The 15,466-nt window shown below is 37.9% G+C and overlaps 1 protein-coding gene and 1 long non-coding RNA gene across 2 annotated transcripts in view; both read right to left on the bottom strand.

Moving 5' to 3' along the window:
- Positions 1 to 15,466, bottom strand: part of LOC135080704 (protein pellino) — a 99,295-nt gene that overhangs the window by 79,768 nt on the left and 4,061 nt on the right. The gene's annotated exons all lie outside the window — the stretch shown is intronic.
- On the bottom strand, positions 535 to 4,360 carry LOC135080700 (uncharacterized). Its single transcript, XR_010259058.1, has 2 exons — positions 3,445 to 4,360; positions 535 to 2,922 (listed from the first exon to the last, which is right to left on the bottom strand). It is a non-coding gene; the product is annotated as an uncharacterized LOC135080700 (long non-coding RNA).

Below are 15,466 nucleotides of genomic sequence, written 5' to 3'. Positions count from 1 at the left end.
TTTTTTGCAGTTCGATAACTTTCTTATAAGTCGTAATATAAAGCTGAAATTAACAGGATAGCTTATTCAAGGAACATTTTAATTTGTCCATTATATGCCATGTTCCCTTGTTATAAGGGAATCGCGTATTCGGCCACGAAAGTAAGACTGTTAAAATAAATTAGATTTCTTGAAATCTCTCTTTTGCGCAAAGCCACATCATTTATATTTACTGTGGTTATAAAGGTGTACCAAGGGTACATGCTACACCTTTTTACAGTGGCGGCCCTAGCAAAAGTTTTAGGTGGTGCAAAATCTCAAAATGGCGCCCCGAGTTGTTCCTATACTATGTAGTTACTTTATCCGTGATTACCTACTAGTATTAGATCTGCCAAATTACTATAGATATATGAGGCAAGTACAATGATGACTATCGTGCTTGTCATAGCAGTTGTTCTGCTCATTCGCAATAAAAAAAATGACGTCAATCCCGCTTGTATTACCCTCATGCCCTGCTGAGGCAAATTGTACAGATGAGAAATAAAAACAGTTAAGTAATAATTTTGTTTCACAACTTTTATTCAAACTGATAGGCTACATACAGTCTTAAAAAAAAAAACTTCCAACAACCACTTTAATGAAAAACTTAAATGGCTACCTTTCTGGCTTTTGCGCTTGCAAATTTTTTTATTAATTCGGAATAATTTAGCTTCTGAGCAATAGCATTTTCTATGGACAAGATTCCAAGATCTGACAGTCTTTCCTGACACATAGTAGAACGTAGGTAAGTTTTTATAAGTTTCAATTTACTGAAGCTTCGTTCCCCTTTAGCGACAGTTACAGGTATAGTCAGCAAGATGCGAAGTGCTGTCCACACATTTGGGAAAATATCCTGCCAATCATTCTTTTTAATAAGTTGGAGAACTTTAAGTGGCTCTGCTGATTGAAGATCTTTTATTAATGGGTTCAAGCTCATAAGTTCCTCAACCAATTCACAACCAGACACGTCACATTTTTCCCCATCTGTTAAACTGATTTGCAAATCACTACAGGCTTTTTCCAATATGGATCTTTCAGGAATTATTTTCATGTTGTATAAAAATGACCATGTATCATTGAATATTGATAGTTGTTTAAATCGAGTGACTAAGGCATTCTCAATTGTATCAATCATAGGGTAGAAAACGTTCATTTTAAACAATTCTTCAGGATCAGATGGTGTCTCATCTACGGCTTCATACTCAAATAATCGTTTCTTTCTTCGGGATCGGGCAGCCTTAAAAATTGGGTCTATCTCAGCCTGAGATGCTATTTCCTTAGCTGTTATTAGAGCAGATGAAGAGTCTCGGTACTGTTTCACAAATTCTGAGCAGTTTTTCAGCAATTGCGACGCATTTGGTAAATCCATAGATTCAGACTGCATAGCCTTACTTACAATGTTTACTTGAAACAATATATCATACCAAGCCACCATTGTAACTATGAACTCAAATTGCTCCATGTATTGAATTAGAGACAAGGCCTCTGATGCAGCGACTGAGTCATTTGTTTCTTCATGAAGATTCAGAAGGGCATCACGAACTGAAGAGTAGTGATAGCGAACAGCAGCAAGGCTAGAAATTCTACTCTCCCAGCGAGTTTCGCAAACTTTTTTCAGGGATAACCCTTCAATGTGCTTGGATACCACTTCCCATCGCTTTGTTGATCCGGAAAATAAAACAAACAGTCTTTGGAGAAATCCAAATAAAGAAACTGATTTAACGGAAGTTTTCGCTGCATCAGCTATCACTAAATTCAAACTGTGACAACCACATGGATTGAAAAATGCTCGAGGATATTGATTCAAAATTCTGGTTTGGACACCTTTATTTATTCCTACCATATTCGCTCCATTATCATACCCTTGGCCGCGACAATCGTTCATGTCCAAGTCAAACTCTTGCACAATTGTATCTAGAAAGATTCCAGTAAGTCCTGCTCCCGAAGAGTCACTTACCGGCTTGTAAGCAACAAAACACTCACGTACTTCGACTTCTTCATTAGTATCGACAAAACGGAATGTTACTGATAATTGTTCAACGTGGCTTACATCAGGAGTACAGTCCAGTATGATAGAGAAGTATTTAGCTGATTTTACCATAGACAAAATATTATTTCGGACTTCACTTGCAAGTAAGCCAATTAACTCGTTTTGAATACGTTTGCCAAAATAATGGACATTAGTCTCCTTATTTACAACACGACGAAGGTGCTCCATCATTACAATATCAAATTTTCCCAGTAACTGCACTAAACCCAGGAAATTACCATTATTAGGAGTGTATAAAGTTTCCGCTCCAGAACTCCCTCTAAACGATAAATTATTGCTTGCTAAGAAAAATACTATTGACATCATTCGTTCGAGGATAGCAACCCATCGTGTTTTCTCACTCTCAATCTGCTTTTGCAAGTGCTTGTCTATTCCACTGAAGTTCTTTAATCTAATTGACGCTTCTATCCAATTGTTCACAGCACGTCGATGATCTGAGGATGTTTCGTGAATTTTGAGACGCGTTGATAAGTGCCTCCAGTCGTCAAATCCTTCTTTTCCCAATCTAGACTGGGGATTTGTATTAAATAAACGGCAGCAAAAACAATGTACTTTATCTGCAGATTTAGAGTACACGAGCCATCTTCTTTTGAAAGTTTCCCCATTTGGCATTACTCTTTCAAAATGCATATTTGAAAAATGACGACCGTCAAGTTTCCTTGGGTAGTTTTCGTTACTCATTTGATTACTTACAGGGCCTTCAGTAATTATTTCATCTCTTGTCGCAGAGTCAATGAATGGCCATTCTGAAATATCATCATATTTTTTTTTTCTAAAAGGAGATGATGATGATTGTACATCGGATATAATTTCTTCCGAAATATTTTGAAATCCAGAAGAGGTTCCTGGAATACCTAAATAAATACAGAAAAAGTAAGTCCAGACGAAAAAATTATGAATTATGAACATTTCGCTAACTGAAACGAACGAGGTGAGGGAATAATTTGTATTAAAAGCTTCAAGCGTAATTTCATATTCCAACTACATAGTTCACTTGCTACTGTGCTTGGCGTTTGTAGACCGAATTGGAGGACGTCTTTAAGCTTCAGGATAGGATAGAATGGAATTGGAATTCTTGAGTGGCGCCCATGTCCCTACCGGAAGACGCAGCGCGGGCAGGTTCTCCTCAGGGTCAACCGATGACCTGGTGAAGGTCGCGGTAGCGCAAGACGGGACGTTGTCGGATGCTTTGGGGGAGACCTATATCTAGCAGTGACAAATGAATATACGCCAAATTAAATTAAGCATGTTTATGATTTTGGCCACTGAACTAGTTGGAAAATGAAATTACGCTTGAAGCTGCTAGTCTAATAACACCAATAGGTATTTTTTTGGAAAGTGAATGAAAATTTAGCAACAACGAAAATATAGAGAACCAGGTAAATCTTCTTGAATGTGTTGTTTTTCATCTTCATGAGCTTCGCCTGAAGAACTTTTATTAAGTAGGTCTTCTTCCGTTGCGTGGTGGAGTTGAACTAGTTCTGATGATAACGATTCAGATGATTTCTCAGGTCTCAAAAATTTCGATAATAATTTAGCTGCCTTCTCAGATTCTTCTTGCTTTTTCCGTTTTCTTTTTAAGTTTTGAGCACCAGATAATTTTTTTGGAGGCAGTGACATGATTTTTTTCTGTAAAAGATAAATTTATTAAATGTAATACAATACACCTATTATATGCTGCGATTACATAAAGTCCATTTCTTCCACGGTAACAAATCACAGAGTTAGGTTCGCTTTACAAAAAGAAAAAAATATTAATAACTAAAACAAAAAAAAAACACCCCGACTATGGAAAGCTCGCGTCGCGCTCTAAAAAGTATAGAAAAAGAAAATATTCTTGACAGACATTCTTCTCAACAAACTATTTAATATTTATCATCTATTAAGTAGACAACTTACATACAATTTTTATTTTTATACACAGATATATATGTAATGATGTTCAGAGGAAAGCCGTGGTCGTATGCCACCCTGCCCTAACAATCGCTTACTACTGTTAGAATGCATTGCAAATTGCAATACCCTTAAGATACGAGCTGAAAACATAACACTCCTTTAGGGTTCATCGCAGTCGGGTAATATATAAAAACAAATAATTAAGTACCTACATACATCCAAGATCTAATATCGCTAAATGACGTAGACTTATGTACAGTCGCGGAATGAAAAGGTTCGTCAGTTTTCAAATTGATTCCTTCAACGAATCGCGAGCACATATTACCTTTTGAAACTATGTTACAGAATAATCTCAAATTAGAGAAAATAATCTTTAACTGTTAGTCAGTAAAGTTCAAAATTATTCAGATCAAAGTTGTTTGACGATTTATCTTGTCAAGAAGATTATTATGATTGATAAACTAAAACCTTCTTGTTGGTTCAACCTGCCATTAAATAAAAAAAACTATTGTCAATTGGTCAATGTCATCATTGCATTGCACTGATGGGATAGAAAAATAAACAAGCAAAACCTTATTCGTCAGCAAACGTCATATTTATTTAAATGTTAGCAGCACTGTTTCTTGCACTGTTAGGTTGGCAGGTTTGACTCTTTGGTGCAAGCGAAAACCGACACTAAGGTGACGAACCTTTTCATTCCGCGACTGTACCTACATTCATTATACTTACATGAACACGAACACGACCTGCTGCAACAGTACTTACCTTGAGTTTAATCTATAGAATAGCAATAATACAAGTAACTTTGCGCTAAATACACAATAAATACACTTGCGCGAGAATAAACAATGACAACAGGCTGGCGAAGCATCAGCAACTAACAGTTGACTGACACTGGCGCGGCGCACCAGTGTTGTTCCTGACAAATTTAGGGTTGCCGTATTCTAATTCTAAAATTGCCGGATTTTTAAGGAAAACTAAGAAAATTGCCGTATTGTATAAAATCTTTATTTGGAAAGTTTAAATTTAAAAAAAAATACAAGTGATGTATTATGTACTATGCGTATACTACTTTTAAACTTACTTTTTTTATTCTTCACTTTTTAAGGTTTTGAATAATTTAGTCCAAGAACCTACCCGAACAAAAGTGAAGAATCTACCAAAATGAGAAAATAACGATTTTAGACATTAAAATCTCAGAGATAAGGTTGCATTTTTGGCGTTTCTTTTCGTGGCGCTTCTACTTCATCTATGGTTTACAAGTTTTTTCGTTCCATTAGACGAAATATTTATTTTTTGTTTACTAAAAACTCATGAAAAACTCATAAAACTCTACTTTACTCAATTGCCGTATATTTTGATACGGTAATCAAAGTGCTGCCGTATACCGTATTTATGGTGCCTAAGATGCCTGAATGCCGTATATTACGGCAATTGCCGTATCAAGAACAACACTGCGGCGCACACAACTGAAGTGACGAGACGGACGACCGACGGACGAAAGAAAGGACAATGTTCGTTCTCCATACATTGTTCGCCTAAGAACCAACAATTTTGACATATTACTACCCGAAAGCGAAATAATACGATTCTGTGTGTAAGAACAATGATTCCTGATGGACACTTGCCATAAAATTAATGATTAAGAATATTAAATCACAGCGATTTTATAATATGTCGTTTATGACAACATGGCGTCTAATGTATTGTGTGAATGTATGAACACCGATTCGCGAAAAATGTTTTGTATTGTCGTCACGCCGAGTCGCAGCCAAATAGTATAAAATAAAATAGAACAAGTTTTAGAAATACAACTCGGCATTCCACTTTTATAATATGCCCACATATTGCACGTAAATAAACAACATGAATCGTAGGTTGTTTCCACCCTTGTCATCTGACACATGAAATAAACTCCTATTGTATTATAGATATCGAAGCCGAATCGTATATAATAATAGAATGGGTTTTGGAGATCACTCGGGGTTCCACTTTTATAAAATACCTACATATTGCATAAAAATAACACGAATCATGAGTTTTCTTTTCACCATTTACATCTGACACGAGATAACAAACTCCTATCTCCATGACTACCGTCGTAGTCTATGCCAAAGACTACAATATTTTAAGCAAGAAGTTTCAAACCTTAGCGGCTACGGTAACCCCTGGGCCACATACATCGTGATAACATTCGGTCGACACTGGAACGAAGTCTTGCGATTATGCAAAAAAGCATCGTATTCTAGTGCGGCTATATCACGTTCAACCGGGGTTTTAATTCGACTAAAGTCCTGACTAAAGACTGGAAGAAAATACGCCGCATTGTATGAGCACTTCGTGTTCGTTAAAGCGGCTTCAGATCTAGAGCCCACATAGTTTTGCATGATCTTTACAACAAAAACGGCAATAGTTATTAAGGTGCCAAAATTATATGATTACTTTGGCACGGTATTATACACGTTCGAAGATTTGTCATTTTCATTCATTTCATCATCATCATCATCATTTCAGCCACAGGACGCCCACTACTGAACATAGGCCTCCCCCAATGACTTCCACATCGCACGGTTGGTAGCGGCCTGCATCCAGCGCCTTCCCGCTACCTTTATCAGGTCGTCGGTCCACCTTGTGGTGGGTTGACATTGCAGAATATGACTTTTGATAGGTTCATCATAGAATTCGGCGGGGATATCCTCACGGAGGAAGTTCGTAAAAGGGCGGAACAAGATCTTATAATAATGCAAGGCCGAAGCTGTAACGCGCGTGCTCCTACGTGTAATCCGGCGAGTATGCAATAAATAGTAATGTCTGGTAAATAGTGGTAATACGTATCGTTCGTTCGTTCGTTTCAGCCGAAAAGACGTCCACTGCTGGACAAAGGCCTCCCCCAAGGATTTCCACGAAGACCGATCCTGCACCGCTCGCATACAGGCACCTCCCGCGACCTTCACCAGATCGTCGGTCCACCTAGTGGGAGGCCTGCCCACGCTACGTCTTTCGGCTCGTGGTCGCCACTCAAGAACTTTCCTGCCCCAGCGGCCATCAGCTCTACGAGCTATGTGCCCCGCCCCGTCTATGTCTATATACGCTACGATTACAGGGTATCATTTTGCATAGTCGCAAGACTTCACTCCGCTGCTGTCAAATCAATGTCGCATAATGTTATCGCAATGTGTGTGGCCCTTGGCCAAATCACAGAAGCCTATGCGAAGAAAGAGCACTTGAATGACAATGAAAATCAGGGTTACCATTTTATAAGATCTCCTCACTATTGAGGGTAACAAAGTAACATTAATAATCTAGCCATTAATTACATTTATTACCTATACGAGAAAGTAAAGCAACATGCGGTTTTATTTTAATTTGTAAAATATTTGTAACAGTTTGTTCCAAGTTTAGTTTTACAACAGTATTGCTGTTTCAGCTGTCACTGTGAAGCTTTGGGAAAATAAATAAATACAAAAAATATTAACATAAATATTTATTTAAGTTTTTATGTTCATTATCATAATATGCCAATTTAAGTTACACTGTGTGACAGTCTTTGACACTAAACAAACTCTTCAGCTTAATAATACCTACCTACAGGGCGTTTTTATAGTTACTCTTGCTGATGAAACAAGAAGGGTTGATTCTACTACTGAAATACAACTACTTTTCTTACAGGACCAATATCAAATTCTCAAAAAAATTCACATCCTCGTGATGGTGATAATTTCTATGGAGAGGTTTTTTTTTTATATTCGGTCTCTTGGGATAAGTTATTCCATTTGAGCAAATCCTTTTTATTTGATCACATATAAAAATAACACAAGTGTGTGTGTTTAGGAAAACTTCTTCTTTGGTATGGTATCACTACGGAGTTATAATGTCGGCAACTCTGTATCACTGACTTGTAACTTTCAAACAGTATGAATAATAAGGGCACCACATTGGTTTTCTTTCTGAAAAAAGGCTTTCACTTTTAGTACTAACCCTTTAGCACTATTTCATTGAAATAAAAATACAATAAACGCACAGAAGACTGAAATTGAGTCAACTGACGTGACATTTATAATTTGTTGACATTATGACAGTTTGACAAGACTAGGCATTGAAAAAGTTTTAATTGAAAAAGTAAAATGACAATTTATTAAAACGATTCACAAGGATAATAATCGATTAAAAATATTTATAAAATGTTCTGATACTTGCCTGTAGCGATTATCCAATCCTGGTTTCTACTGAAAAACTACTTCGTGGCAAGATTTTAATAAAATAATAAAATCTTTATCTTCTCTTTCACAATCTATAAAAGTTCATTTGGTCTATTATTAATGTGCTATGAATGAGGGTTTTCGCGATTGAAAAATCCGCGAGATGGCAATACGTAGACGCGAGGTCCAAATGCTGCATGATTGGTGGATATCTGTCAATGTCATGTCAAAAATAACCAATCATGCAGCATTTGGACCTCACGTCTACGTATGGCCATCTGGCGGATTTTTCAATCGCGAAAACCCTCATTGGCATAGATGAGAGACTGGCAACTATACTAGGTTGATATATGTTTCTCACACTTCAACTGGCATTGGATTCAACATCGGATTCTGACACTTTTACAGTTATGATACCATGAATATCAGTTTATGGTCCTAATTATTTTTATTTTATTTACGACCTTCGACCAGTTGGACACTTTAGATAGCTTCTTGTAATAGTGTCAATATCTTTTTAGCTTTTAACGCAAATCTAGTCTTCAAAGCAGTTTAATCGATTTATTTTATTTTCAAAATCGATATTTTATTGTCTATGATGGCCGCAGGAACATCACTATACATGGACTCCCAGCAATAAAGTACGGTAATGCCTCGTACAGATTTTATCGGCAAAAATTATGGAACTTGATAGGTTTTAGACCATGCCACGCACCAAAACGTCCGGAAGTTGTAATAGTATTATAGAATAAACGTTAAAAGACTTATTTATTTAATTTTTCAATGCTTAAGTGTCCATTAGAACGAAAGGGTGCTTAATGTATTAAAAAAAATAGAAAATAATTATGATGGGTTAATGTTTTTGGGCGGTTTTTTAGGCGGTTTCTGACAATGTCCTTTCACCTCTCTCCCTCGCACGTCGCCTGCCTGCTTCTGTTATCAAAGAAAGCCGCCCTGCACGCTGCCGCCGCCCGTTTGCGCTCCAGATGGATCGTCGGTCAATAACGATTTTTTTTAATAATCGTTTCGGTGACGTGTGGCGAAAGCGGGCGCGTTTCGATTGATTTCGGCGCCCCCCATAACCGGCGCCCGGTGCAGTCGCACCGCTCGCACCGCCCTAGGGCCGCCACTGCCTTTTTATTCGATTGTAAGAGTACTGGTTTACTCACAAATCCGTTTTATCTGATTTTCGAAATCTTTTAATTACACTGGTGTTTATCATTCAAATCAATGACTAATGTTTGAACTAATTTGGACATATCAAGGTCTATCATTGGTATTTTTTTCAAACTTCTGCGTTGAGCCATTTACGAGATCTGGGACATCACAAAACATTACCCCAGCAAAATTCGAAATAACTTGAGAACCGGAACACGAACAAATTTTGCTATTCGTGGACAAATTACTACGCAACAAGAGCTATCTATCCATGTATTTGGTTCCGGGATAGAACGACTTACAAAAAAAAATTGGTAATGTTTGAAACGTTACCCCAGCAAAATCTGTTTTTTCCTAATAACTTTAAAACTATAATTTGAACGAATTTTGCTATTAGTGGACAAATTTCTGCTCACGATGGACTAATTATCTGTTATACTCTCGACTCTCTAAAGCATAACATTTATAAAAATTTTGCTGCAGTAATGCACTCAAGGTAACCGTGTGTGATGCTCATTGCTAATGGTGATTTTCGATACTGAGCCCCGTACATACGTTATACATAAATTATGGAAAGAAAACACCCAGACCAATACAAACAAATATGTATGCAATTTTAGTATGATATTTTTATTTATTAATAAACAAAAAGACTGAACAAAATTGATGCGTGTACTGATTAATGTAATTAACCTCATGCAAAGTTTCGTGAATTGCAACAACTATAATTTATTATCCAAGCTCTAAATAATCGCTACTACGAGTAACTGATCATAAAATGTTTTTCCAATCGCTCAAGCTCCCGAGGATCTACCGATAGGTCGGGTGACGTAATCTTGAAAATCTTTTAGCCGGCGCGGAACTTCCGGAAGGTCGGGTGACGCCACGCCTCTTTGAACCGTGTTTACTTTGGCAGTTATATTCTAAATTTATTCGATTCTAAAATATATTCCCAAAATTTTTGAAAGTTGTTTTAATTTGTATCACTTGGATATGATTTGTATTAGAAAGTGCTGTGAGTGTGACGCTTGAACGGAAGGAAGTCAACCTAACCTAACCAACTGCGTATTTCTAAACTGCGTATTTCTATACTGTGTAGCCGCGAGAGCTCTTTGGCGCGCTGTCTTCGGCGAAGTATTGCGCGCGCAGATTTTGACAGCGCGAAATACCTACTTTGGCAGAAATACCAAGCCTTAATGCCTTACATTCGTTTTGAGTGTAGGTACTTTAGCCATCCTAGATTTTAGGAATCCTCATAAGTTAAACCCTGTCTGTATATTGGTAGTCAAGTTGTTTTACTGTTCGCTTTGACTATGTCCACAGTTAGCACTCAGCAAGCGAAACACGTTGCCGCAAAAAACCTACGTCGCATCCGGCTTGCCGCCAGTCGCCAAATGTGAGAATGTGGGAACAACGGAAGTTTACGAAGAAGCAACCTACACGATAAGAATATCCTTTTGTATTTCCTTTCTAATAAGTCATTCAACTAAGTGTAAAGTTTAGCTTATCGGGACGGTGACTAAAGTATTAGGAAATAAATGTAGGACACTGGACATTGTTCATTTCCTAGAAAATCCTACTGATTAACGCACCAATAAATACGCCCTTACCCTTTGCTTTGCTCACTCATGTGTTAGTCTTTGGCACTTGGCACTGTAGGCATGTATTTGTTTGCCAAAAACATCCCTTGATGAAACTTTCAGCTGAATCGTTTCTCTTCACAGAGGTTTTCTGTTTTTTTCGGAGGGCAAACGCCTGCATCACCGGAAGAGTTGCCGATGCATAATTCACAAGTTTAGAACCCCGAAATTAGATCATCGATACAATCTGAGTGGCATTTTAATTAAAAGTAGTTTGGACAAAAAGTTTAACAAGGCAGAAAATCGATCTTTTCATCCAGCGGATTTGGCGGACATGGCGTCACTATTACGCTATTTCGAAAAGTGTCAGAATATTGCACCCAAGCGTAAAGTGTGCTCCAAATGAAGTAATAGCCGTAATGAACGACAAAACAATAAGATGTCGTTATGACACAATATATTATTATGTCGAGCCCTCACTGCACTTTCTCCATTCGCACGGTCACGACGCGATCTCAGCTCTGAATCTGACACTTTCTACCTCGATCACCCACTGGCCTTTCCCGTTGATTTCTTTGGCTTTTGTTAACTGAAAGCACCTCATTTAAAATTATGCAGCAGCACGAGAGCTTTCTCGTCCTGAATTCCTCTTATTTCTTGGTAATTAAGGCACTGCTTCTGGTTCATTTGTGATTCCGTTTACACAAATAACTTCACAACGATTAGAACTGAATAAGACATTTACATAATCTTAATGAGAGATAGAGATCTAGCGTGTTCTGAAAGGTTCCCAAAGGTATTAAAAACCGAAATCTTTCATTGTAACGTGCCCGAATTAGCTGCCAAGTGCCAACGTTATTTACTCGTACGTCATTAAGATACGTCTTTTCAGAAACCTGAAAGCATCTATTTGTAACAAAACAAGGCTAATTACCAAAATAAACTAAGCCAACACTGAATAGAAAAATCAAACAACTAATAGAGCTGTAAGAATAGAAAATGGATCAACTAAAACATTCATGGCACACAGTTCCTAAAATAATTATACTTTAAACAACCTTTTAAAGACGTAATTCAGCTCCAAAGAGTGGTGATTACATAGTAATGATGTTTTTTTACGATAACTCTTAATGTTTAGTTGCACAGAGATGTTGATGACGTAAACGGACAAATAATTAAGTCAAATAATGTGATAATGAACGGAACAAATAGGGTTCTAGGAAACTATGGTAACAAGTAATTGAAAAGGGAATCTTAACAAGAAATTAGGCTTCCAAAATTTTAGAAGTAATATCAATGCTAATGACGACAGTTCGGAATTTCTACCTGTGTTTGGTAGTAAACCTTACTTACACAAACATGTGAATTACGGGTAGCGGTCGACTCAATAATCACCGGAGACTAAACACAGTGAAAGCCGGATCCGACGGTACATACAGTACCTACATCAAAGTGGTTTCCTTTGAGATTACGGAATGAAGGACTAATGTCAGGTAATGTTGGCTGTTGACCCCTGAAAGCTAATTTATTTATCAAAGTTTGTTTGGCTTTTCTGCGAAATACTAACTAGGTACTGAAGAAAAGAAACAGACTGTGGTAGAGATGGAATAACTGATTTATTGAAGAATCAATTCTTGATTACACCAAATTACCATTACATTCCATTGTCTGAGGATTGGATCTCGGTAGTACAGTCATCATTTAAACGAGTTCTACCTATCTTATTGACGACAGACTGGTGCCGATATTGGATGGGCAACGGACAAGGCGGCAAACGATCCATTTTTTACGACAGACGGAAATTAACTCTGGAACAACATAGCATCCGTGATTCCGCATAGCGTGCGCCTGGCAAAGTCATTTCATTCTGGATGTAGATTGTAGACATTAAGAAAACTTATATCACATTTTGTACGAGCAACCGCACATTCAATACGGCGGCATCTCATGGAGTTGTGATGGTTGCATTTTTGTAAGTAGAGACAATGCAATTTTTTTCAGAGTTAAATTAGTATGCCTCACAGATTAGAAACGGAAATAAATATGTGGGTTTGCGTTTGGAAGACAAAATTACTCAATTTGAATAAAGTTGCCGCAAAGGACGTGGCTGATAAGTACCTAACTGTCTGTCAAATTCGGTTGGGACATGTTCATGTATCGAACGAGGCCAAGTCGCGGCGGTCAGCGAACCGCAACACGTTGGCACTCGCATCGCATGCCGCATGCGCGTACGCAACGGTGACCTTCCCAAAATTCATGCAGCTTCAATTAAATAAGACATTCGATTCGTTTTTGTTTGAACCACTCTGCGGTGGCTTCCAGTTCGGTTAGGACTTAAATAAACTTGATTGTCCGATAAACAAGATGTACCTAATTTCATGCAGTAGCGACATTTTGTAACCCACGGTCATATCTTCTACCCTGAGGGTGTGAGGAACTTGTAAGTAACAATTGAGGTCACAAACCGCCATAATATCCATCTGGTATCGCTCAATGGGTTGAACGTGCCACCCGAAGTGGAAATCATACTGCTTCTTGGACAGATGGGTAATTCAAGCATGCCCTTTCTGTTATGATGTCCAAATCAAACAGGGGATAACTTCACAAAGTGATTCAATTTGAGCGTTACGATTCGAATCCAGGACCAACCCAAAAGCGTTCAAATCCGCCCAGATTTATTTCAAAGAACAACCCACACGATAGATTGCAATGTTTACTTAGAATGGATAATAATACTCAACTTTAAAAGGTTGAGCTTATTTAAATTCAAATGGACTTATGGGTCACCTGACTACCCATTGACTGACATTCGCAACACCAGCAAAAAAGAGTTAAAAATGCGTCGGCTAATTTGAAATCCTTTAAAACCATTAACACTTTGGGGATCGGCCACATCCAATCACACATATTGCATTAATCGGCTTACTGAATAATTCAATAGGGGTTACGGCTTTCCGACATTTAAATGATATAAAAAGCCATTACTCCCCGCTTATGCTAAGCGTAAGTCATTTTGCGTAAAAAATACCGGCGCGGGCGCGGTGTGCCCTTTCCAGGCTGCATTTATAAGGGAGTTAGAAGCATCTGTCGCGCAGGTGTGCCCTATCCCTAACAGGTGGTGCATCCTGGCACACTCTCGGTAAGCTCGGGGTTCGAAAAATCATTTTTTGGGTAACGAAAAGCAACCCGAAACGATGTTTTATAAACCTTTCGTCACAATGTTGACCAACAGCTTTAATTGGTTTAATTAATAAATAGCTGCATATTAATCCAGCAGTAATTAAGCTTATGAAATTCATGCATGAGGTGTTCCACTAATATCTACATCTTTACAGAATATTTATTAATATTTTACAACTAGCGGCCGCCCGCGACTTCGTGCGCGTGGATCTCGTTTTACCCCCCCTTCATCTATCTTACGCGGTTCAGATTTTTTCATACAAATGTTTTTTCCCGCTAACTCCCGTTCCCGTGAGAATTTTGCAATATCCTGTTGTAACTAAGCTTTAAGTTTACTAAGGTACCTGCATGCCAAATTTCAAGAGTCTATCTTACGCGGTTTAGATTTTTTCATACAAATGTTTTTTCCCGCTAACTCCCGTTCCCGTGGGAATTTTGCAATATCCTGTTGTAACTAAGCTTTAAGTTTACTAAGGTACCTGCATGCCAAATTTCAAGAGTCTATCTTACGCGGTTTAGATTTTTTCATACAAATGTTTTTTCCCACTAACTCCCGTTCCCGTGGGAATTTTGCAATATCCTGTTGTAACTAAGCTTTAAGTTTACTAAGGTACCTGCATGCCAAATTTCAAGCGTCTAACTTAAGCGGTTTAGATTTTTCGTACAAAAGGATTTTCCCGCTAATTCCCGTTCCCGTGGGAATTCCTAAGTATCCTATAACCTGCCCAGGAGTATGAAGAATAATTGTACCAAGTTTCGTTAAAATCCGTCAAGTAGTTTTTGTTTCTATAAGGAACATACAGACAGACAGACAGACAGACAGACAGACAGACAGACAAAAATTTTACTGATTGCATTTTTGGCATCAGTATCGATCACTAATCACCCCCTGATAGTTATTTTGAAAATATATCTCATGTACAGAATTGACCTCTCTACAGATTTATTATAAGTATAGATTTTGTGCCCATACCATATCGAAATATCACGAAATACGTTAATTACGTAGAAAATACGGCAAATTAGAGCAATCAATTGCTGATTCGATGTTGATTTGATACAATTAACAATTAAGATACTGTTCAGTTCATCATAAAATATTCAGATAATGGCTTCAGTCTGCTACTACTTCACACTAATTTTAAAGAATATGAAAAGGGCATTACAAATCGTGTCTGCCATTCTTGGAGAGCTGCCCTAAACATAAAATCTATTAATGCCACGATTATCTTGCCGTTCATAATAGCCTGGTAACTCACAGTATGACTGCAGCCTAAGGGTTGCCGCACACGAGCTTCACGCCACAAGCACAGCCATAAAACGCCACCATCACAGGCATATACATACATTTTCGTGTAGCGTCGTTTTGTGGCTGTGGCCGTGTG

Source organism: Ostrinia nubilalis, chromosome 18 (assembly GCF_963855985.1).
Source record: "Ostrinia nubilalis chromosome 18, ilOstNubi1.1, whole genome shotgun sequence".
Classification (NCBI taxonomy): domain Eukaryota; kingdom Metazoa; phylum Arthropoda; class Insecta; order Lepidoptera; family Crambidae; genus Ostrinia; species Ostrinia nubilalis.
Note: the sequence above shows the minus strand (reverse complement) of the source record. Positions and strands in the feature narration are given on the sequence as shown.